Source organism: Oryctolagus cuniculus, chromosome 7 (assembly GCF_051225735.1).
Source record: "Oryctolagus cuniculus isolate XC-2025 breed Fujian yellow rabbit chromosome 7, ASM5122573v1, whole genome shotgun sequence".
In the NCBI taxonomy this organism is placed as follows: domain Eukaryota; kingdom Metazoa; phylum Chordata; class Mammalia; order Lagomorpha; family Leporidae; genus Oryctolagus; species Oryctolagus cuniculus.
Window position 1 is genome coordinate 55,086,518 of NC_142873.1, and position 22,574 is coordinate 55,109,091.

General features: G+C 45.6%; 1 long non-coding RNA gene across 1 annotated transcript in view; it reads left to right on the top strand.

Moving 5' to 3' along the window:
• LOC103350088 (uncharacterized) overlaps positions 1-6,495 on the top strand; it is a 78,722-nt gene extending 72,227 nt beyond the window's left edge. The window contains exon 5 of the long non-coding RNA XR_016237107.1: positions 6,310-6,495. This is a non-coding gene — a long non-coding RNA (uncharacterized LOC103350088). The remainder of the gene's footprint in view (positions 1-6,309) is intronic.
• The last annotated feature ends 16,079 nt before the right edge of the window (positions 6,496-22,574 follow it).

A 22,574-nucleotide genomic window follows, 5' to 3' on the forward strand; every position in this document is an offset into this window, starting at 1 on the left:
CTGCAAAAGGAAGTGACTAGCAATTTTCATTGTGACTCATTGAAGGAGCAGTGTTAGAAGTCGGTTGTAAGGAATCGAGCGGGGTCCTCACGGTGTAACACGCTCCCTCCTGGTTTCTCACGAGCGTTCCAGCCGTCTCTGGGCAGCCCGTGCACTCTCACCTTGAGGATTGCCAGGGAATAGCAGGATGCCTGGATGGCACCCAAATACATTTCTCTTGATTTCATTTTCCATGAACTTGTTGAAGTACCCGTGTACTAGGCAAACCATTTTCCCCCCTGAGGGAAAACACTAATACGTGGAATATAGCTCAAATCCAAATGATTGTTTAATATTTTATTGAAAATTGTCATGAGAGCATGAACGAAGATGAGTAGGCAATACCTGCAGGGAAAGTTGCGGGCTTGCTGAAATGAGAGCTGTCGACCTGACAGCTCAGCTTTTTGCCTCCTGAGGTGCAGCACCCAATGCACACTCCTGGGGGGCTCTCATGCTACCCTTGGCTGTCACAAGGAAGACTGATGGCCCCTCACTCACTCGAAGCTGTGAAGATATTAATATGGAACGCCTGCCGTGCCTCTCTGGGGAGCCTGGAAGGGGCATCCAAAGGCTGATTCTTGAATGATGGCATTGGGCCCTACCACAAATGAAGGAAGTGGCTTTATAAGATTGGAGTAACTTTCCCACATCCCCTCAATCCTCAAGTTACACTTAAGGGATGACTTCCTCCTTTGCTTAAAAAGGGTCATGTGTCCTTGATTTTTTTGGGTGTGTTTTGCGTATGCATGTGCATGTATGTGCATGTCTGCGTGCACACGCGTGTGCATCTGTATGTGTACAAATGCAAGTGTATATGCTTGTCTGTGTGCAGAGACTCAAAATGAGAGATGAGGAAACCCACACATTCTTACACCAAAGGAAATCGCCATCTTTTGAGTCTTGTACTAAATTCAGTGAAAGGAGGTTTATTTTAGGTTTCTGTTTTTGTTTTGTGAAGCTGAGTAAGAGCGCAGAGTGTTCAGTGGAAAATGGCCTGGACTGGCGAGAGCAGGGATTTAGCTGCTGATCCGGCATGAAATCTCTGTGTAACTGAAGGCAGGCAGTAAGGCCCCTCCAGGGCACTTTCCTCATCCGAGAATGGGTGTGTAGCGGACAAACCAGGTGCTTCAGCTCTCAAAATCTGGTATCACTGCTTTGTAAATCAGAGTTTCTGGGACCTGGGTTCAGTTTCATAACTCCACAACATAGTAAAAATTGACTTTTGTCACCAAATACCACTTGAGCACCAACTATGCTGGCTAGTTAGTATACCACTGTTAACACACAGGGAGACTGGACTATACTCTCATTGGCATTCTGTTCTCAGCCGACAGTTTATTTCCGGAGAGTCAGAGACTCATCTAACTGGAAGGGGTCTTGGAAAGTTGATCAACCCTTGCACCCAGAGCAGGAGCATCCTGACAAATAGGCCTCTTGGTCTCTGAACACCTGCTACATTTGCCCTCTCACCTACCCTCCAGTTCCATTGTCAGACAGCTCCTGTTTTGGAATATTTTCTTTATAAAAAAAAGTGAATTTTGTTTCTCATTGTGTCTTTTAACATCTCTTACAAATAAACTACTCATTTCTTTTTCTCTAGATCTTTTAGATATTTGAAAGAGAGGAGAGAGAGCGAGAGAGAGAGTGCAAGTACCATGAATATGGTTTGTCTATTATAGCCCCTGTTGATGTGGCCCCTATATTGATTGTCTCTGTGTCGGACAACTCTCATCTATTAATACACTTCTTGAGGCCAGGGAGCCTTCCTCCCCATCCACACACCTCCACAGTGTGTAATGCAGGAGCTCAGTAAGCGCTCCTTGAATTGCTGACCAGTGGTCCTGTAAGCACTTGAAGGCTGCTCTCAGTGTCCCCACCCTGCTGGGGATCAGCATCAGAGCTCATTCTCTGGATTCCCCAGGGTGAGCTGATTCAGCCCAGAGCTGTACTCCCTGCCTTTCCCAGGCACCTTGTCTCCTGTGGACTCAAGTGGGCTGGTGGGGACCTGACAGCCTATGCTTTCTCAGGAACTCCTACTCTTGTGTGAACTGAATGTTTGAGCTAAATCCACAATTCCCATCTCTATTTCTGTTAAAGTTCATCTTGTGATGGTTTCAGTCCACCACTCTCCAACCTGCAAAGATCTTTCTGAATCATAGCTGTGTCACCTTCTCATCAGATACCAATGCCAGCTATGCACCAGCTGAAAATGATTCAACAAGCATTTATATTTGTCCAGGGAGGCTTTTTAAGATTTATTTAATTCTTATTTGAAAGGGAGGAAAGAAAGAAAAGCAAGCTGGAGAGACAGGAAGAGAGAGAGAGGGAGAGAATGAGAGAGAGAGAGAGAGAGAGAGCGAGAGAGCACTATCCTCCACCTGCTGGTTCACTCCTCAAATTCCTGCAACACTCAGGGTGGAGCCAGGCTGAAGCCAGAAGCCAAGAATTCAATCTCGCTCTCCCATGTGGGTGACAAACTAAGGACTTGAATCATCATCCAATGCCACCCAAGGTGCGCATTAGCAGGAAGCTACAATCAGAAGTGGAACCAGGACACAAATCCAGGCTCTCCGATGTGGATGTGCCATCTCAAGTAGCATCTTAACCACCATGCCCAATGCCTGCCCTGTAAGATAGACTGTTGAAAAAGTACTGGGCGAGAGAGGAGGAATGATGAAGCTCGAACACATGAAACTGCCATCGTAATAGGTCAAAGTAATCAAACGCCAGCAGTGCATCAGAGAGCAGTCTGAAGTGTTGTCCCAAGGATCACCCAGATGGGAGGCATCAGTCAAGCCTCTCTGGCTGCCCCTGCTTGCTAAGTGTGACTCTGCCTTGCCATGGCACTGTGTGCCCAGTACTCCCTCCTGCTCATGGGCAATTGCTTTGCAGTAACCTCACAGGGCAAAAGGAAGAGTGGGCACCATATAGCAGCCTGCTTTGTTGAGCCTAGCTGTGCACACAATAGCTGTGTGGCCTCTGGCAAATTAAGTGACCCTTTGCATCTTTGGTTCCTCATCCAGCCAATGGAGATAATGGTAGTACCTGACTCACAGAATTCTTTGAGTCCTGAATGACTGGAGGGCTTGGAGCATCCTTTGCACATGTGGGCGTTCAGTAAATATTGACGATTATTCCTATAACACACTTCTTTAGAACACCATGCTGAGCCCAGGGATTTTCCTTTATTACACCACCTACTCACACACTGTTAATTCAATCAGCCTAGAGCTTTCCTGGGAATCGTCATCAAGTTCAACGGGTGGTAGAAAGATGAGGGCACTGGTCCTTCTTAAGGATCTCAGTAGAGGTCCTCGTGCCCATTTGTTTCAAGGTTTATGTGAGGGTTTCCCTGCCACATGTGCACAGTTGTCATCCAGCAGGCAGATCTGAGTCCTTTCAAAGTGAGTAAGAGGTCTCCTGCTCTTTGTTCAACTGGTGAACAGTGTCCAAGCCCTCTCCCAGCCAAGATGGTGCTACCCACCTCCGTGACAGAGAAGACTACAGACGAATTGGCCTGCCTTCCCTGGGCTGCTGTCAGCACTGGACTGGGCGATGGCCACACACTTTCTGCACTCCTCTCAGCTCCACACCTACACTCCCTTCTGGGTTGTCGTCAGTGTGCTTCACCAGCCTGCCTGGGTCTTGCCCTGTAGTCGGCTGGCACAGGGCACCCACTTGGGGGTTCTTTGTGTGGGCCCCAGCTGGGGTTCTGAATCATCAGGGAGCCTCCTCTGCAGCCAAGCTGGCCTGTCTCCTAGGGTCACCTGTTTTCTCCCTGATGGTGATCGTTTATAAGTTAGGATTTCTGCTGAGTGCCAATCATTCCTCTCAACCTACTTTCTCTTTGAATTCAGACTGTAGAATCACTGCGATTTTTTTTTTCCTCCAAACTTTTTGTATGATGTTTTCTTAACCTCTGGGTTAGATGTCATGACTGGAACAAACATTTTCTTCTCACACTGTGGCATGATCCCTTGTACGTAGGGTTGATCTCAACCCCACTGCTTTCCTTCCTGATCTTTAGCGTTGGTCAGTAGAGAGCAGAAAATGACCCTTTACGTCACTGTGCCTTACACCTTCTGAGAGAGTGAATTATTGCCGAGGGAAATGTAGAATTTACTATCATAGGCTTTTGGCAAGGAGGCAGAACAAGACTTCCATTAATTATTTTAGGTAAGCTTTTCTTTTTATTTTTTAAAGGTTTTTATTTATTTTTATTAAAGATTTATTTATTTATTTAAAGTCAGAGTTACACAGAGAGAGGAGAGGCAGAGAGAGAGAGAAAGAAAGAGAGAGAGAAGTTTTCCATCTACTGGTTCACTCCCCAATTGAGTGCAACGGCCAGAGCTGTGCCGATCCGAAGCCAGGAGCCAGGAGCTTCTTCTGGGTCTCCCATGTGGGTGTGGGGGCCCAAGGACTTGGGCCATCTTCTACTGCTTTCCCAGGCCATAGCAGACAGCTGGATTGGAAGTGGAGCAGCCAGGACTGACCCAGTGCCCATTTGGGATGCCAGCACTTCAGGTGGTGGCTTTGTCCACTATGCTACAGTGCCAGCCCCAGTAAACTTTGCAATAGACTACAATATGCAAAGAGAGGTTAGTGAATTTCCACAAACACAGCCAACTACCTCCCTCTCACAAAGCCTGTTAGCTCCACTGAAACTCCCTCTTGCCTACTAAATTAGTTTTAGTGGAGTTATAATCTGTAGTAGGAAGACGATGATAGCCACACCAGGAAAAAAGGTTTGTTTAGGACGTGACTGTGTGCCAAGTGCTGTGTTGGAGAACTTTATAGTGCATTGCCCATGCCAGTCCCCAGGCCAGCTCTGGGAGGTGGGTCTTAGTATTACCCCTGTTCTAAAGGTAAGAGACTGAAGCTCAGAGAGGTTGGATTACCTGTCCAGGGTCCCCAGATGGGACTCAACTCCAGTTGAGCTCATTCTTGAGACTACACTCTTAACCATTACAGTGAAAACCCAGTGCCCAGCCTCTACCTGGCCAGCAGGGTTTCATAGCATCAGCACCGTTGACATCTGAGGCTGGGTGCTTTCTTGCTCTGGTCTTGTACATTTCAGAATGTGTATAAGCATCCTAGCTTCTACCCACTAGATGCCCAAAGCACTCTGGATTCCCACGTGTCCCGACAATCAAATGTCACTAGATATTGTCACAAGGTCCCTGAGTAGGCAGTGCCTTCTGAGCTGCTGCCCTGCAGTCCAGCATGCATTGGACACTCTGAATGCAGAGGTCTGCTGGGCTTGGTCCTCCACACACCTTCCACAGACTTCTGGAGCCCCGGAGAGCACTGCTCCCATCTCTCTTCCTTTCTGCCCTTCTACAGATAATACTGGGCACTTGCTCCTGTATGCTGCCTCCTCCTGCCTAGCGTGCAACGCCCTCCACATGAGTAACCCCCTGGCAGAGTCACAGAAGAAAGAGCTGGCACACCTGAAAGGGCAGTTGTTAACCTGGGGAAACTGAGGCTGGAGAATGCAGCAACCTGGGGGTGGCAGTCACAGGGAGTTGTTACCACTCCCAGGTCTGAAGGGGCAACAGGAAGGCGTGGTTATCTGAATCCAGCGGGAGCGCCCACCAAGTGGCGCTAACAAGGCAAAGAGAAAGTATGGGGTCCAGGGCTGCAGCCTGTGTGGTCAGCTTCCCAGGCTTGGAGCAGGTGGAGGGTGGCGAGCAGATGCGTGAGGCAGCAGTTTTATCTCCACACGCTTCTCTGCCCCTTTCATTTATGTCCTCTTTATCAGGTGGGAGTGCTCCTTGCCAAACGTGTGCATCCTAGTTTTTAGAGATGCCGTTTTCTTGCCAGGAGCTTAGCATTCTGGTATTAACAACTCTGGTTTAGAAAACCAAATCCTGTTTTGGATCTATCAGCGTAGCCAGCTGTTCATTTCTCCTCTCCTCCTGTCTCTTCCAAGTCACAAAAACTGGCCGAAGACAGGAGAAGCCTGCTTTGCTTTGTCAGATCTGGGAGGGCTTCTCCATCAGCATCAGGAAGGAGTGAACCGCCTTCTAGACTTTTCTTCATCTGATGCCAGGAGCAGGGTTTTCCAAACCTGCCGGTGCCTGGATATTGTCTTGATTATTCTCCAGGGCAGACGCCATCTCCTCCTCACAAGGGCTGGATGCACCTGGAGCAGCAAGGGGTTCAGGGTTGCCGGAGAAATCTTCAAGGTAGGAAAGAGGGAGAGACCCCTCTGTCTCCTTAGAAATACCCCTGCAATTGTATGACGTTCGGGTTTTTTTTTAATTGCAGGTCTAGGAACCCTTGTCCACTGTGCTAAGGACAGCAGGAAGGCTTCCTGAACCCCTTCACCTTCTCCAGGGAGACCAGTGGCATTCAGAGGCACAGGGAAGCAGACGAAGAGGGAGAGAGACAAACCAAGCGCACTGTCTCCAGAGCGCTGCCATTGGTGCTCCTGCCACTGGAGAGCCGGGTTGACAGCAGCTGCCTGCAGTTCCCCCATTTCGGCTTCTGTTTGCTCCTGCCTTCTTGCTCCTCTGGGAACTCTTGGTAACAGTGCCATTAAGTTGATGTGGCTGTTTTCCTCCTCTCCTCTAACCGCTGATAGTCTGTGAGGTATTAGTTATCAGCAAGAAGCTACTCCAGCTGGGGATCATGCGCAGTCCCGTTTGGTGAAGCAGCAAACAGAGCTCTAGCCACAGAGACTCAGGGTGGTGGCACCTCGTCCCCATCTGCCCACCTCTTGCCCTGCATACTCCTGGGCTGCTGGGCTCCTTGTCATAATTGTAGATTATATTACGCATGTGTTACTTCTGGGGCTGGCTCTGTGGCTTAGCAAGTAAAGCCACCGTTTGCAGTGCTGGCATCCCATATGGGTGCAGGTTCAAGTCCCAGCTGCTCCACTTCCGATCCAGCTCTCTGCTGTGGCCTGGGAAAGCAGTAGATGATGGCCCAAGACCTTGGGCCCCTGCACCTGCATGGGAGACCCAGAAGAAGCTCCTGGCTTCAGATTGGCGCAGCTCCAGCCATTGCAGTCATCTGGGGAGTGAACCATCAGATGAAGGACCTCTTTCACTCTCTCTCTCTCTCTCTCTTCTCTCTCTCTGCCTCTGCCTCTCTGTAACTCTGCCTTTCAAATAAATCTTTAAGAAAAAAAACTTTACATCTGAGTATAATTGCTTAATCCTTCTCATTTGTGAATAGTATATGCATGGATTCCAAAGAATGTTTGCAGGCCTGTCATTGTGGCATAGCAGGTAAAGTGACACAAGCATCCCATGTGGGTGCCAGTTAGAGTCCCAGCTGCCCCACTTCTGATCCAGCTTCCTGCTGATGTGCCTGGGAAAGCAGCAGAAAATGGCCTGGAGCTTCTTCTGGGTCTCCCACATGGGTGCAGGGGCCCAAGCACTTGGGCCATCCTCTACTGCTTTCCCAGGCCATAGCAGAGAGCTGGATCAGAAGAGGCACAGCCTGGACTAGAACTGGTGCCCTAATGGGATTCAGGCGCTTTAGGCCGAGGCTTAGCCCACTATGCCACAGTGCCGGCCCCTGTATGCATATTTTTTAAAGTAGCCAGTACTTTAAAACACTGATTAAAACAACTCTATTTGGGGCAGTTATTTGGCCTGGCCATTAAAGTGCCTTATCTCACATCAGAGTGCCTACGTCTAATACCCAGCTCTCTCTCTGATGCAGACCCTGGGAGGCAGCAGTGATACTTACGAGATCTGACCCCTGTCACTTACATGGGAGACCTGGATTGAGTTCCCAAGCCTTGGCTTCAGCCCCAGCCCATTCCTGGACCCGTGGGGAGTAAACCAATAGATGGGAGCTTTTCCTTCACTCCCACCTTTCCCTCTGCCCCTCAAATAGTAAGTAAAATTTATGTATTTATGTATGTATGTATGTATGTATGTATGTATTTACTGAAAAGCAGAGAGACAGATTGACAGGGAGAGATCTTTCATCCACTGGTTCACTCCCAAATGCTTGCAATAACTGGGCTTGAACCAAGTCAAAACTGGGAACTCAGAACTCAATTCGACGTCTCCTATGTGGGTGGCAGGGATCCACCCACATAGCTCTGCATCAGCAGGAAGCTGGAATTGGAAGAGGAGCCGGGACTCAAACCAGGCACTCCCAACAGGCATCTTAACTGCTGAGCCGAACACCCACCTCAATCAATAATTTTTGAAAATTATACTTAGGAAAAACCACCTATACACAAATAATAGGAGTGATAGAACACAATTATAGCAATATGTAGCTTTTGTAACATGTTTGCTTTTCAAATTACTTTCGACATTTTCTTGACATTCATAGCATTTTTGTGGCGTATGTAAAGCGTCTTTACAGTACAGGTAAGACAACTCAGGTAGACACTTATTTTATTCTCACCTCTGACTTCATTGGTTTCACATGTATTATCTGATCAGATTAAATCCACCTCTGTAAATTTGGCTATCAAGTTCATCTGTCCTGTGACTCTGTCCTTGCTGTTAGAGAATATACACTGAAGCTTTATGGATAAAGGAGCACAATCTGCTACTCAATCTCAAATGGTTAAAAAAAAAATGATATCCAGGGGCCGGCGCTGTGGCGCAGTGGGTTAACACCCTGGCCTGAAGTGCCGGCATCCCATATGGGTGCCGGTTCGAGTCCTGGCTGCTCCTCTTCTGACCCAGCTCTCTGCTGTGGCCTGGGATAGCAGTAGAAGATGGTTCAAGTCCTTGGGCCCCTGTACCCACGTGGGAGACCTGTAAGAAGCTCCTGGCTTCTGGCTTCAGATTGGCACAGTGGCCAATTGGGGAGTGAACCAGTGGATGGAAAAAGACCTCTCTCTCTCTCTCTCTCTCTCTCTCTGCCTCTCCTCTCTTGGTGTAACTCTGACTTTCAAATAAATAAATAAATAAATCTTTAAGAAAAATGATATCCAGGGATATCCTTGCTTGTGCACGTTTGTGTGTAGGTGTGTGTGTATGCACGCACGTGTGTGTGTGTGTGTGTGTATGTCCATACGGAGAATGCAGGTGAAATCTTTTTGATTACTTTCAAGAGTAGCTAGAACACCAATTCATTATTCTGAAAGTTGGGGGTTTTGAGGAAATGATTTTTAAAAGTCAACTAGTCAGATATTTATGGTAAAAAGATAATTTGCCAAAAAAATTCTTTAAAAAGTGTTACCAGGAGGGCTGGTGTGTGGCACAGTGGTCAAGTCACCACTCATGGTACTGGCATCCCATATTGGCGAGCTGGTTGGAGTCCCGGCTGCACCACTTCCACTCCAGCCTCCTGATGATGTAGCTGGAAAGGCAGTAGAAGGCCCAAGTGGGAGATTAGAAGGGAGTTCTGGCTCCTGGCTTCAGCCTGGCCCACATCTGGCTGTCACGGCCATTTTGAGAGTGAACCAGCGGATGAAAGATCTTTCTCTCTGCCTGTTACAACCTCTCTGTCACTCTCCCTTTCAAACAAATGAAATTAAATAAAGCTTAAAAAATGTGTTTTCCAAAATCTCGATCACACATCACAGTGAATCAGAAATAGCTTGAATGTAGCCTCTGGGCTGTTTATTTGTAATTCACAATACATACCTGTGGACTCACACATTTATGTGCTTTATAAGGCACCTATATTCCCGGAAAGGGAGTACCTACACAGTAAATAAATTTATGTTAAGATAATATTAATTTTGTTTACTAATAATAGAAAACCCTTTTTAATTTCATTAAAATTAATATCTATAAATAATACATAGGGAAAGTAATGTGACAAAAGATGTTTAATTGATTTTTAGAAAATCTTGGCTTAACAATTTGTGATTCAACAACTTCAAGTTCTTTTTTTTAACTTTTATTTAATAAATATAAATTTCCAAAGTACAGCTTATGGATTACATGGCTTTCCCCCCCATAACTTTCCTCCCACCCGCAACCCTCCCATCTCCCGCTCCCTCTCCCATTCCATTCGCATCAAGATTCATTTTCAATTATCTTTATATACAGAAGATCAATTTAGTATATATTAAGTGAAGATTTCAACAGTTTGCACCCATCCAGAAACATAAAGTGTAAAATACTGTTTGAGTACTAGTTATAGCATTAATTCACATTGAACACCACATTAAGGACAGAGATCCTACATGAGGAGTGAGTGCACAGTGACTCCTGTTGTTGACTTAACAAATTGACACTCTTGTTTATGGCATCAGTAATCTCCCTAGGCTCTTGTCATGAGTTGCCAAGGCTATGGAAGCCTTTTGAGTTCGCCAACTCCGATCTTATTCCGACAGGGTCATAGTCAAAGTGGAAGTTCTCTCCTCCCTTCAGAGAAAGGTGCCTCCTTCTTTGATGGCCCGTTCTTTCCGCTGGGATTTCACTTGCAGAGATCTTTTTTGCTTTTTTGTTGTTGTTCTTTTTTGCCAGAGTGTCTTGACTTTCCATGCCTGAAATACTCTCATGGGCTCTTCAGCCAGATCCAAATGCCTTAAGGGCTGATTCTGCCTACACAGCACTCTGGCCTCAGAACTTCAAGTTCTGATTTCGAGCTTTGTCTATGCTGATTCTGGGTTTTAAAGATGGCCATAGGAGAGAAAGGATCTCACAACAGGTGAAGATCCAAATGGCCCAACCTGCATGTGCTGGTTTTCACTGAACTTCGGCAGGTGAAGTTCCATTTCTCCCTGCTCCAATCTGTGTGTCCTTGCAAACTGCTCAGAAGATGTTGGATTTTAGCATTTAAAAATCCAGCGGGGGCTGGTGCTGTGGCATCGCAGGTGAAGCCGCCATCTGCAGAGCTGGCATCCCATATGGGCACCAGCTGCTCTGCTTCCAATCCAGCTCCCTGTTGACAGCCTGGGAAAGCAGTGGAAGATGGGTAAGTGCTTAGGCCCCTGCACTCACGCAGGAGACCTGAATAAGGCTCCTGGCTCCTGGCTTCGGCCTGGCACAGCTCTGGTTGTTTTGGCCATTTGGGGAGTGAACCAGTAGATGGAAGACCTCTCTCCCCTCTCTCTCTCAGTCTCTCCCTCTCTATATAGCTCTTTCAAATAAATAAACAAATAAATATTTTTTAAAAATAAAAATGAAAGTAAATAAAAATTTAGAGTTAACATTCATTGAATGCTTGTTTTAAAAACATTTTGAATAAAAAATTGATTCCAGATTCTTTTTTTTTTTTTTTTTTTTTTTTGACAGGCAGAGTGGACAGTGAGAGAGACAGAGAGAAAGGTCTTCCTTTTGCCGTTGGTTCACCCTCCAATGGCTGCCGCGGCCGGCGCGCTGCGGCCGGCGCACCGCGCTGATCCGATGGCAGGAGCCAGGAGCCAGGTGCTTTTCCTGGTCTCCCGTGGGGTGCAGGGCCCAAGCACCTGGGCCATCCTCCACTGCACTCCCTGGCCACAGCAGAGAGCTGGCCTGGAAGAGGGGCCACCGGGACAGAATCCGGCGCCCCGACCGGGACTAGAACCTGGTGTGCCGGTGCCGCTAGGCGGAGGATTAGCCTAGTGAGCCGCGGCACCGGCCCCAGATTCTTTGTAAGTGATACAAAAATAAGGGTTTTAGTTTTTTAACGGGTGATACACTTTTTGGGGGAAGGGGACAAAAACCTTACTGCTATATTTCAAAATGATTTTTCAAAAAACACCAGTTTCTTTTGAAACATTGTCACTTTATCACTCTTTGTTACTTTTAAGGAGCTGAGTTTAATTTTTTTGAAAATTCAAGAGACACATTTGGTTACAAACTATTTAGGTCAGAAGCTTTCTAGAACTTCTCTTTCTGTGAAAGAAAAATGTTGAATTCCACTTCTTATCTCACACCTCTTCAAAGTGATTTTTCATGAGTTCACCAGCAAATTTCTCTGGATATAAAAGATTTTCATACTCACTCTTCATTTTCATTAAAAATACACTGGAAAGATTCTTCTATGGGGCCGGCATTGTGACATAATGGGTAAAGCTGCCTCCTGTGACTCCAGCATCCCATTTGGGCGCTGGTTCGAGTCCTGACTTCTCCACTTCTGATCCAGCTCCCTGCTAATGTGCCTGAGAAAGCAGTGGAAAATGGCACAGGTGCTTGGACCCTCTATTCATCTGGGTGAGCTGGAATAAGCTCTCGACTCCTGGCTTCAGCCGGGCCCGGTCTTCGCCGCTGTGGCCATTTGGGGAGTGAACCAGAGGTTGGAAGATCTCTCAGCCATCTTGCTGAAAATCTCAACTAAAAGGAAACTTTGGGGAAGAAAAGGAAGGAACATTTTGTAAAGGAAAACAGAGACAAGAATTAGAACAGACCTCTCACTAGGAGCTCTACAAACAAAAAAGAAATGGAGCCACATTTTATTCTTTTTTAAAGATTAATTAATTTTGATGGGGCCAGCGCTGTGGCTCAGCGGGTTTACACCCTGGCCTGAAACACCCGCATCCCATATGGGCGCCGGTTCTAGTCCCAGCTGCTCTTCTTCTGATCCAGCTCTCTGCTATGGCCTGGGAAAGCAGTGGAAGATGGCCCAAGTGCTTGGGCCCATGCACCCACGTGGGAGACCCAGAAGAAGCTCCTGGCTCCTGGCTTCGGATCAGCGCAGCTCCGGCCGTTGTGGCTAATTGGGGAGTGAACCAGCGGATGGAAGACCTCTCTCTCTCTCTGCCTCTCCTTCTCTCTGTGTAACTTTGACTTTCAAACAAAATAAATGAATCTTTAAAAAAAGATAAATTAATTTTGAAAGACAGAGTTGCAGTGTGGTGGGGGGAAGGAGAGAGAGAGAGAGAGAGAGATCTTCACAGTCTGGTTCACTCCTCAAATGGCCACAATGGCTGCACCTGGGCCAGGCCGAAACCAGGAGCCTGAAACTCCATCCGGATCTCCCACGTGGGTGCCAAGGCCAAAGCACTCGGGCCATCTTCTGCTACAAGCTCAGGCACATTAGCAGGGAGCTGGATGGGAAGCAGCGCAGCTGGGACTCAAATAAGTGCTCATATGGGATGCTGGTGCTGCACGTGGCGGCTTAACCCACTGTGCCACAACACCAGCCTCGTGGAGCAACATCTTGCAAAAAATAACTGCCAGGTTAGAATTCTATACCCAGAGCAAATCTTTCAAAAATGAAAGTAATGAGCTTTTCAGGAAAACAATGGTGAGAGAATGCAGACAGCTGACTTGCTCGGTGATGAAGGATATTCTTCAGGCAGAAAAAAATGTCTATCACCAGACAGAAACGTGCTTCTGCACAATGGAGTAAAGGTTCTAGGAAGGATGAAATGAACACTGTCCAGCAATACAAAGGGACAGACTACTAATACACAGCATCATGAATGGATCTTAAAATCATGACTGAGTAAAAGACGGCAGAGAGAAGACTTTTTCTATAATTCTATTTATATAAAATTCCAGAAGCTAACTAATCTCCTGAGGGATGAGGAGGTTACAGGAGGGGTGGACAGGTAACAGGAGAATGCGTGTCCACCATCCTGATATGTCGATGGCTCCAGGGTTATGTGCACGTTTAAAATTCCTTACGTTGTGCACTTCACTACGTCCGCTCTTTCTATACAAATTATACCTCAGTAAAGCTGGAAATGGGTACCTACCAAAGGGCTTCAAAAATCATGGAAAACAGAATTGAAAGGTGAATTTATTGTGCTGCAAAAATATGTAAATCCGTGAGTAATTTTTTCATAACACGTGTTTTCCCATGAAATTTTGGAGATCAATCAAGTAAAATAAAATCACAATGAGATACCACCGGAGGCCTATTAGAATGGCTTAAAATGACAATATTTTAAAAGCTAGCAATAACAAATGCTAGCAAAGCTGTGGCTAACCTCAGCATCAGTGGTGAAAATGCTGGATAATGCAGCTACTTTGTAAGTCTGGCAGCTTCTTGGAAAATTAAACATTCACCATACACCACACATGCTCTCATAAATGCCCTTATAGACATGGTTATACCAGATTTATTACCCGTGTTCTTCACGTCCCTAAACTAGAAAGCACTCAAATGTCCATTCACATGTGAATAGATACACAAGTCAAGCCGCATCTATGCAATGTAATACTACTCAGGAATAAAACGGAATGAGCTATTGATGCATGCAACAACATGGATGAATATCACAAGTTTCACGCTAAGTAAAGGATGCCAGTCTCGAAAGTCTCCATACTGTATGATTCCATTTTTGTGACATTCTTGGAAAAGGCAAAATTATAAGCCACAGCAATCAGACATCACTGGCTGCCAGAGTGGGTGTGGATAGGGAGATGGCTTCCCAGGAATTCAGAGAACCTATCCTGTATTTGGACTGTGTCCGTTACACAAACACACACATTTGTAAAATTCACAGAAACTGAAACACATGTGGAGGAGAAATTCTACTGTGTGTAAGTAAGTTACACTTCAAAGAACTGATTGAAAAAACTAGGCATCCAAACTATGGAAGCACACCTCTTTGGGATTCTAATGATGTTTACAATCACACTATGCTCAGTCTAGGACTTTTAAGCATTTCATTCAATATAATGATGCATGTTTAGAAGCCTCATTTGAGGTTTCTTATTCTACAGTAAAAGCCAAGCTCTTGGACAAATAGCTGCAAGGGGACCCAGAAGTCAAGAAGGTGACGAATTGTCTGCTTTTCCATGTTGGGGACTTCATTGTTAGGCACCCGGGAAATGTTGCTGAGAACCGTAGAAGATGTGCAGAAACAAGCATTAGACCGACTGTGGAGTGCTGGGTTATGTGAACTTGGCTGCTTATTTGTATGGAAGAACAGTTCATCGTACCTTATAGATTCTGTTTTAATACTGAAATACTCAAAGAATAGCTTTTAAGGGGGCATTAATGAGAAAATTCATGGGAGAAGATATATTCACAACTGAAATGATCTTTAATAAAAACTGATTTATCAGAACACTGTAGAGGGGACTGTTAAGGAAAAGGCAGCTTGAAATCAAAGGGTCTAGGGTTAAAGATGTCATCACAAGCAAACAAAATTTATTGGCTAAATAATCTCTATGCAAGAATTTTTTTAAGGAATTGCAGGTAGATATGTCCAGGATCTACTCATGTAGTTAGTTTTAGAAATATGAGGGTTTTTTAAAATTTATTTTTATGGCCGGCGCCGGGGCTCACTAGGCTAATCCTCCGCCTTGCGGCGCCGGCACACTGGGTTCTAGTCCCAGTCGAGGCGCCAGATTCTGTCCCGGTTGCCCCCTTCCAGGCCAGCCCTCTGCTGTGGCCCGGGAGTACAGTGGAGGATGTCCCAAGTGCTTGGGCCCTGCACCCCATGGGAGACCAGGAGAAGCACCTGGCTCCTGCCTTCGGATCAGCGCGGTGCGCCGGCAGCAGTGCGCCAGCCGCGGCAGCCATTGGAGGGTGAACCAACGGCAAAGGAAGACCTTTCTCTCTGTCTCTCTCTCTCACTGTCCACTCTGCCTGTCAAAAAAATAAAAATAAAAATAAATAAAAATAAAAATAAAATTTATTTTTATTCATTTGAAAGAGAGTTACAGAGAGAGGTAGAGACACACAGAGAGAGGTCTTCCATTTGCTGGTTTACTCCCCAGATGGCTACAACAGCCAGAGCTGGTCCAATCCAAAGCCAGGAGCCAGGAGCTTCTTCCAGATATCCCATGGTAGTGCAGAGGCCCAAGGACTTGGGCCATCTTCCACTGCTTTCCCAGGCCATAGCAGAGAGCCTGATCAGAAGTGGAGCAGCCGGGACTTGAACCGGTTCCTGTATGGGATGCCGGCACTGTAGGCAGAGGCTTAGCCCTCTCAGCAATGCCGACAGAGCAATTCTTTTAATACTTTACCACTTGCTAACCAATCATTTTTTGTTGTTTTATTGCAGCTTTTTTGTGTGTGTGGAGGGCAGGGGGAAGTGGGAGGAACAACGGAATTTCATGTGTTTTCTAGTTTCATCTATTGCAAAGATTCTAGTATATTTTAAAAGACTCAGGCCGGCGTTGTGGCACAGTGGGTTAAAGCCTTGGCCTGAAGCACTGGCATCCCATATGGGCACCAGTTCAAGTCCTGGCTGCTCCAGTTCCAATCCAGCTCTCTGCTATGGCCTGGGAAAGCAGTAGAAGATGACCCAAGTTTTTAGGCTCCTGCACCCATGTGAGAGACCTGGAAGAAGCTCCTGGCTCATGGCTTCAGATTGGCACAGCTCCGGCTGTTGTAATCATTTGTGGAGTGAACCAGTGGATGGAAGACTCTCTGCCTCTGCTTCTCTGCATTTCAAATAAATAAATAAAAATAAATACATAAATAAATCAGAATTGTTCAAATTTAAGATTGGTGTTCCAAACTTGTTTTTCTTTGATGTCAATGTCAATAGTATATTACCAGCACATTAAAAAAAAAAAGAAAAAAAAGATGCAAACTATTTTAAAATTAGTTAAATGATCATTTTAATTTTTCACAATATTTATTTATTTGAAAGGCAGAATGACAGACACGGCAGGGTTGGGAGAGCGGGAGAGAGCACTTCTGCCTGCTGGTTCACTTCCCAAATACCCAGTATCCAGGGCTGAACCAGGCCAAAGCCAGGAGCCTGGGCCTCTGTACAGGTCTCACAGGTGGATGGCAGGGACCTAGATACTTGGGCCATGGTCTGACACAGGAGCTGGATCCCCAACACAGCCCTCACATGGTAATTCTTAAACAAGAAACTTGTGTTATGGATAAACAATTATATATATATATGTATATGTATATCTTACATTTGAAGAATTAAAAAACAATTAGAAATATAAATTTATAAACTATTAACATTTTCCACATCAACAGATTTAGGGGTTTTAAACCCATTTATTAAATGCACAACTAATTCAAATTACAAGGAAATTTGCTAGCTAAATTTCAACAAAACATTGGCATATTTGGTAGCTATGACAGAAAAGTGAGAATTATAGTTAACACTGTGATGACTTCTACTCGGCCCTTTGCATTATTTTTCTTATAGCACACATTTTATTCTTTAACTAAAAAATACATGATATTCCACAGAAATATGTATGCATTGGATGGGGGCGAGGGATTGTAAACATTTTTCTATTAATATATGTGGGGAGCAACTCAGACTAGACTGTTACTGGAATTAAGACTTATTCTATGCATCTGCTCTCCCACAATATGGCGCTGAGAAGGGAGTAACAACTTCTACGCAGCTGCCTCTCGCCAACTTGAGTGATGACCTGCAGGAGCTGATCCTGCTCCTGATTGGAGGAGAGCAGCATACTCGGCGTGTGGGTAGCAGAGTTGGGATTGGTGGAAGAGGACTATAAAGGAGGAGAGAGACAACATGCACCAGGAACATCTATCTGAAGGAACACCTGTGCAGCCCCCGAGAGAGCCGGCCGGCGGTGTGCCGCTCCCCCACAGAAGTGGGGAAAGTGGCAGGGGGAACCGCCCTTCCACGGAGGTGGAAGGGTCGGTAGCCAACCTGGGAAGAACCAGCAGCAAACCCGGGGAGGGCCGAGCAGACAAAAGAACAGCGTAGGGTCCTGTGTCGTTCCTCCACGAAGAGGGGGAGCGACATAATGGTGCTGTGACTCGGATATGAAGCCTAGGCAGGGTTTAGTGTCGTTCCTCCATGAAGAGGGGGAGCGACAAATATATTTTTAGTGAAGATAAATATCTCTCAAATTAAGTCCTTTCATTATGATGTGTGTGCTGAAATGTTTGTGCCACAGAAGAGTTTTTATCCTTGCAATTTTATCAGTAGCACATTATTTGCTGTAACAAATAAACTGGAATTTTTCTAAGAGACTTAGAAAATTGGGAATGGTTATCTGTCTGCTGATGTCAGCTCATGCGCATAAGGCATAGCCCACAGACAAGTACACTAAGAACTGAAAGGTCATTGTCCATCTCTGTACTCCAATTGTACTCATTCCCACCTGTCCAGGTCACACAGATGGCAATTTTTAACAGTAGTCTCTTCTCCTTTAAGGAAAATAAGCCCCCCGCCCCCGCTAAAAAAAAAGGAGAAAGAAAATAAACAAAAATAATAGTTACACTCAAGATGCAATCAATGACAAAATAAGAAAAATACGTATTATATAAAAGAATAAGTAGGGTAATATGAGCATAGTAAAAATAGACTGCGAAATAAACACAGCATGTTCTGTCCCCCAAAGTTCTGACAGCTTTATTGAGATATAATTAACACACCGTAGCCAAGTGCGCAGCTCCATGTTTTGAGTATATTTGCAGAGCTATGAAGTCATCATCCAAACCTAACTGAAGAGCATTTCCTCATCCCCAAAATGAAACCCTGAGCCATCGGCAGTCACGCCCTCACCCGCCTCCCTCCGTCCTGTGCAACCACCCCACCCACTCCCGGCCGCCCTGTGTGTGCCTATTCTTGACCTTCCCAAATGGAGTCACGCGTCATCTTTCATGCCCGCCTTCTCTCACTCCACACGTTCTTGAGGTGCATCCATGTTGCTCCATGTGTAAACCTTCCGTTCCTCTTCACTGCTCAGTAGCATTCCTTCGTATGGATAGATCACATTCTCAATCCATCCATCGGTTGATGGACCTGAGTGGTTTCCACTTTTTGTTTTTGTTTTTGTTTTTTTGACACAGGGAGAGGGAGAAGGTGAGGGGGAGGGGCAGAGAGGGAGAGAAGGAGAGAGGGAGAGAGAGAGGGGCGTGGAGAAAGAGAGAGAGAGAGAGAGAGAGAGAGGTACTCTCCTAACCACTGGTTCTCTCCCCAAATAGCCACAGGAGCCTGAAGTAGGCTAGATTGAAGCTAGGAACCAAAAATTCAGTGCAGGTCTACCAGAACCCGATTACTTGAGCAATCACACTGCTTTCCAGGGTTTACATTAGCAGAAAGCTGGAATCAGTAGCCAACCCAGGCACTCCCATGTGGGACACATGTGTTCTAACTGGCCACTTAACTGCTAGATCAAAAGCCACCCTTCTGCTTTCTATATTATTGAAAATGCAAATTTCATAATTCTTGATATACAGTGCAGTGTTTTGATATATGCACACATTGTGGAATGATTGAATCAAGCTAATTAACATATCCATCAGCTCTCATATTTATTGTTTTCTGATGATAACATTCAAATCTTCATAATACATCTTTCTCTATCAACCATAAAAAATGAGATTTTAAATAAATTGAGTTTAAAACCAGACCATCAAATCACATTATCACAAAAGATCAAACAATGACCTTAACAAAATGAAATCTATTGCCATCAAGAGTTATACACTATCAGTAATATCTTGTGTTATTAACATGGTTTGTACTGTTAATAAATAAAATTCAGTATGGTATAAATATGACTTTACATTTATATTCTTTCAAAATATCTTTTGTGTATATAATTATACAATGCGTTAGTACAGAAGCAGATATATAAAGTTTGTTATTATTAAATATATTTATATACCAGAAATATGTGCTTAAAATTTTACCAATAGGGTGCAAAATTTAAGAACATGGATTAGAAATAGTTGTCTAATGGAATTAACAAAATCATTATAAAGCCTTTGTAATCCAACATTAGCTGGCACCATGCAGCACCCACCACCCTTGCCTGCAAAAGCTGGTAATTTATCTGCGCTTCGTGTGTGTGCATATCTCCCTCGGCATTCCCATTTCCTCTGGCGAATCCTGCATGACCATACTTGTGTAGGAGTCTACCAGCACAGAAGCAGTGAGACGTGGCGGTTGAGAGGGCAGTTTCTGAATGTAGGCCACCTCAGTCTATCCTGGCCCCACAATTTATTAGCTGGGAGATCCCAATTGATCACCATATTTTCTGTGTCCCATTTCCTCCTGTGCAAAGTTGGGATGACAGTACCTATCTCATAGGTTGGTGGTGAAGATTAAATGACTTGTGTGCAAAATTATTACACCTGTGCTTGGGTGCCTGCACCATGTGGGAGACCCAGTGGAAGATCCTGGCTCCTGGCTTCAGACTGGCCCAGCTCCAGCCCTTGTGGCCACTTGGGGAGTGAATCGGTGGATGGGGGACGTTTCTCTCTGTCTCTCTCTTTCACTCTCTCTGTAACTTGGTCTCTCAAATAAATAAATAAAATCTTTCTTTAAAATTTATTTATTTGTTTATTGACAGGCAGAGTTGGACGGTGGGAGAGAGAGACAGAGAGAAGGGTCTTTCTTCCAATGGTTCACCCACCAAATGGCCGCTACACCCGGCACACTGTGCTGATCTGAAGCCAGGAGCCAGGTGCTTTTCCTGGTCTCCCATGCTGGGGCCTGGGGGCCTGGACCATCCTGCACTGCCTTCCCCGGGCCACAGCGGAGAGCTGGACTGGAAGAGGAGCAACTGGGACAGAACCGGCGCCCCAACTTGGACTAGAACCCAGGGTACTGGCACCGCAGGTGGAGGATTAGCCAAGTGAGCCGCGGCGCCAGCCAAATAAATATATCTTAATGTATGCTAAACTGATCTTCTGTATATAAAGAGAATCGAAAATGAATCTTGATGTGAATGGAAGGGGAGAGGGAGTGGGAAAGGGGAGGGTTGCGGGTGGGAGAGACGTTATGGGGGGGAAGCCATTGTAATCCATAAGCTGTACTTTGGAAATTTATATTCATTAAATAAAAGTTTTAAAAAAATTATTACACCTGTTGTCTGACACATGGCGTGTGCTCACTAGAGGATAGTGACATACACGGGCACACACACACATGCATGATCTCAGAGAGTGTATCTGGATATGTTCTATGTAAATTATCTGACTCTCGGTATGTATTCATATTGAATAATAACAATATTATTATAATATAGTATAATGACACAATAGTAATATGGCTAACATGCACTGAGCGTGAATTCTAGGCATTAGTTTTAGCACTTTACAAAGATTTTCTTGCTCACCTTTGGAAAACATAAGCACATGACATAAAAAAACAGCATACTATCACATACTGTACTTGGCTATTCCCATCTTACAGATTATAAAACTGAGGTCTAGGGGCCAGTGCAGTGGTGAAGCAGGTAAAGTCACCACTTGCAGTGCTGGCATCCCATAAGGGCGCCGATTTGAGTCCTGGCTGCTCCATTTCTGATCCAGCTCCCTGCTATAGCCTGGGAAAGCAGTAGAAGACGGCCCAAGTCCTTGGGCCCCTGCACCTGTGTGGGAGACCTGGAAGAAGCGCCTGGCTCCTGGCTTTAGATCAGTGCAGCTCCAGCCGTTGCAGTCATCTGGGGAGTGAACCAGTGGATGGAGGACCTTTCTCTCTGTCTCTTCCTCTCTCTGTCTGTAACTCTACCTCTTGAATAAAGTAAATAAATAATCTTTAAAAAAATGAGAGAGAAAGAAAACTGAGTCTACAAAGTAAGTCATAGCTGGCTCAAGTTCACATAGCTAGCACATGACAGAACCAGGATGTATGACTTTTCACATCACTGCTTACCATCTCCCCATTGACTTAATAATGTTATTTAATATTACTTCTTTATTCCATAATGTATGTATGATGCATAGTATTTCATCAAATACTTTCACGTGTGTTGAGTCTCATTGCAAAGCTGTGAAGTAAGAACAAAACCCCCTCCTCACTTTTATTGGAGAGAAAACAGATACACTCAGAACAGTGAGTATCTTTGGGTGGAAGTGTTTTTTTTTTTTTTTTTTCCTGTTACAAATATCTTGGGTGCCTGTGTATACAGAGTCATTCCCCACAGATGAACTGGGTATGTACAACGTGTCAAACTCAGACTTCAGTGCTGGGGATCTAAACCACAGACTGCCCTGGAAGACAGACAGGTGTGGAGCCACAGCACACACCATGTACTCCCAAGGGGACGGGGAAGGAATGCTTGGGAACACTGACACTGAAAGAGGGGGGCGCTGCAGCTGAGAGAGGGGCCCCTCTCCAGGGGTTCTTGGGGAAGGCCAAGGTGGCGGGGGAGGGGGCACTTTCTTGTGAGTGTGAAACCATGTTTGTGTGCCTGATGGTCTCTCCATGAACCAGAATGCATACGGGTTGACATTGCCTCACCCACGTAAGTATTAATTTATGAATACGCTGCCTGTCGGTGTGGAAAGAGTAACACTGAAGGTCAAAGACAATTTGCGCACACATGCAAGAGCCAAGTGGACCTTCTTTGTTAGGTACTTTCCCCATCCCAACTCCTCAACGCTGGAGCAGCCAGAGACACCTGCCCCTTCCCACTCCTCTCCCGCCCAGTCTAGAGCCACGGTGATCAGTCTCCCCAGGGTTTTGGATCTGTCCATCTGAGTGTGCAGTAGTCTGAGAGTCAGTTAGCTTGTACATAAGAGTGATGGGAGGAGAAAAGGTGGTGGCAGTGTCTGTGGTATCCTCCTGTGTGCACACTTCCAGTTGTGTGCGAATGCTTGGTGTTGGCTGCTTCACACCAGACTGAGAAAGCCCCCTTCTTCCTTCATCTTCACGACCTTGGGGAGTTTGTCCACTCATGAGCTTCCATTGCCATCTGCACAAGGTTGGCTTATCTCCACGCCCATGTCCTGGGATCTACCATACAGGGTTATGTTGGGTCTGGGCAGAGGCTAGGTTGAGAAGCGTTGGTGCTGGTTTTCTGCTGTAT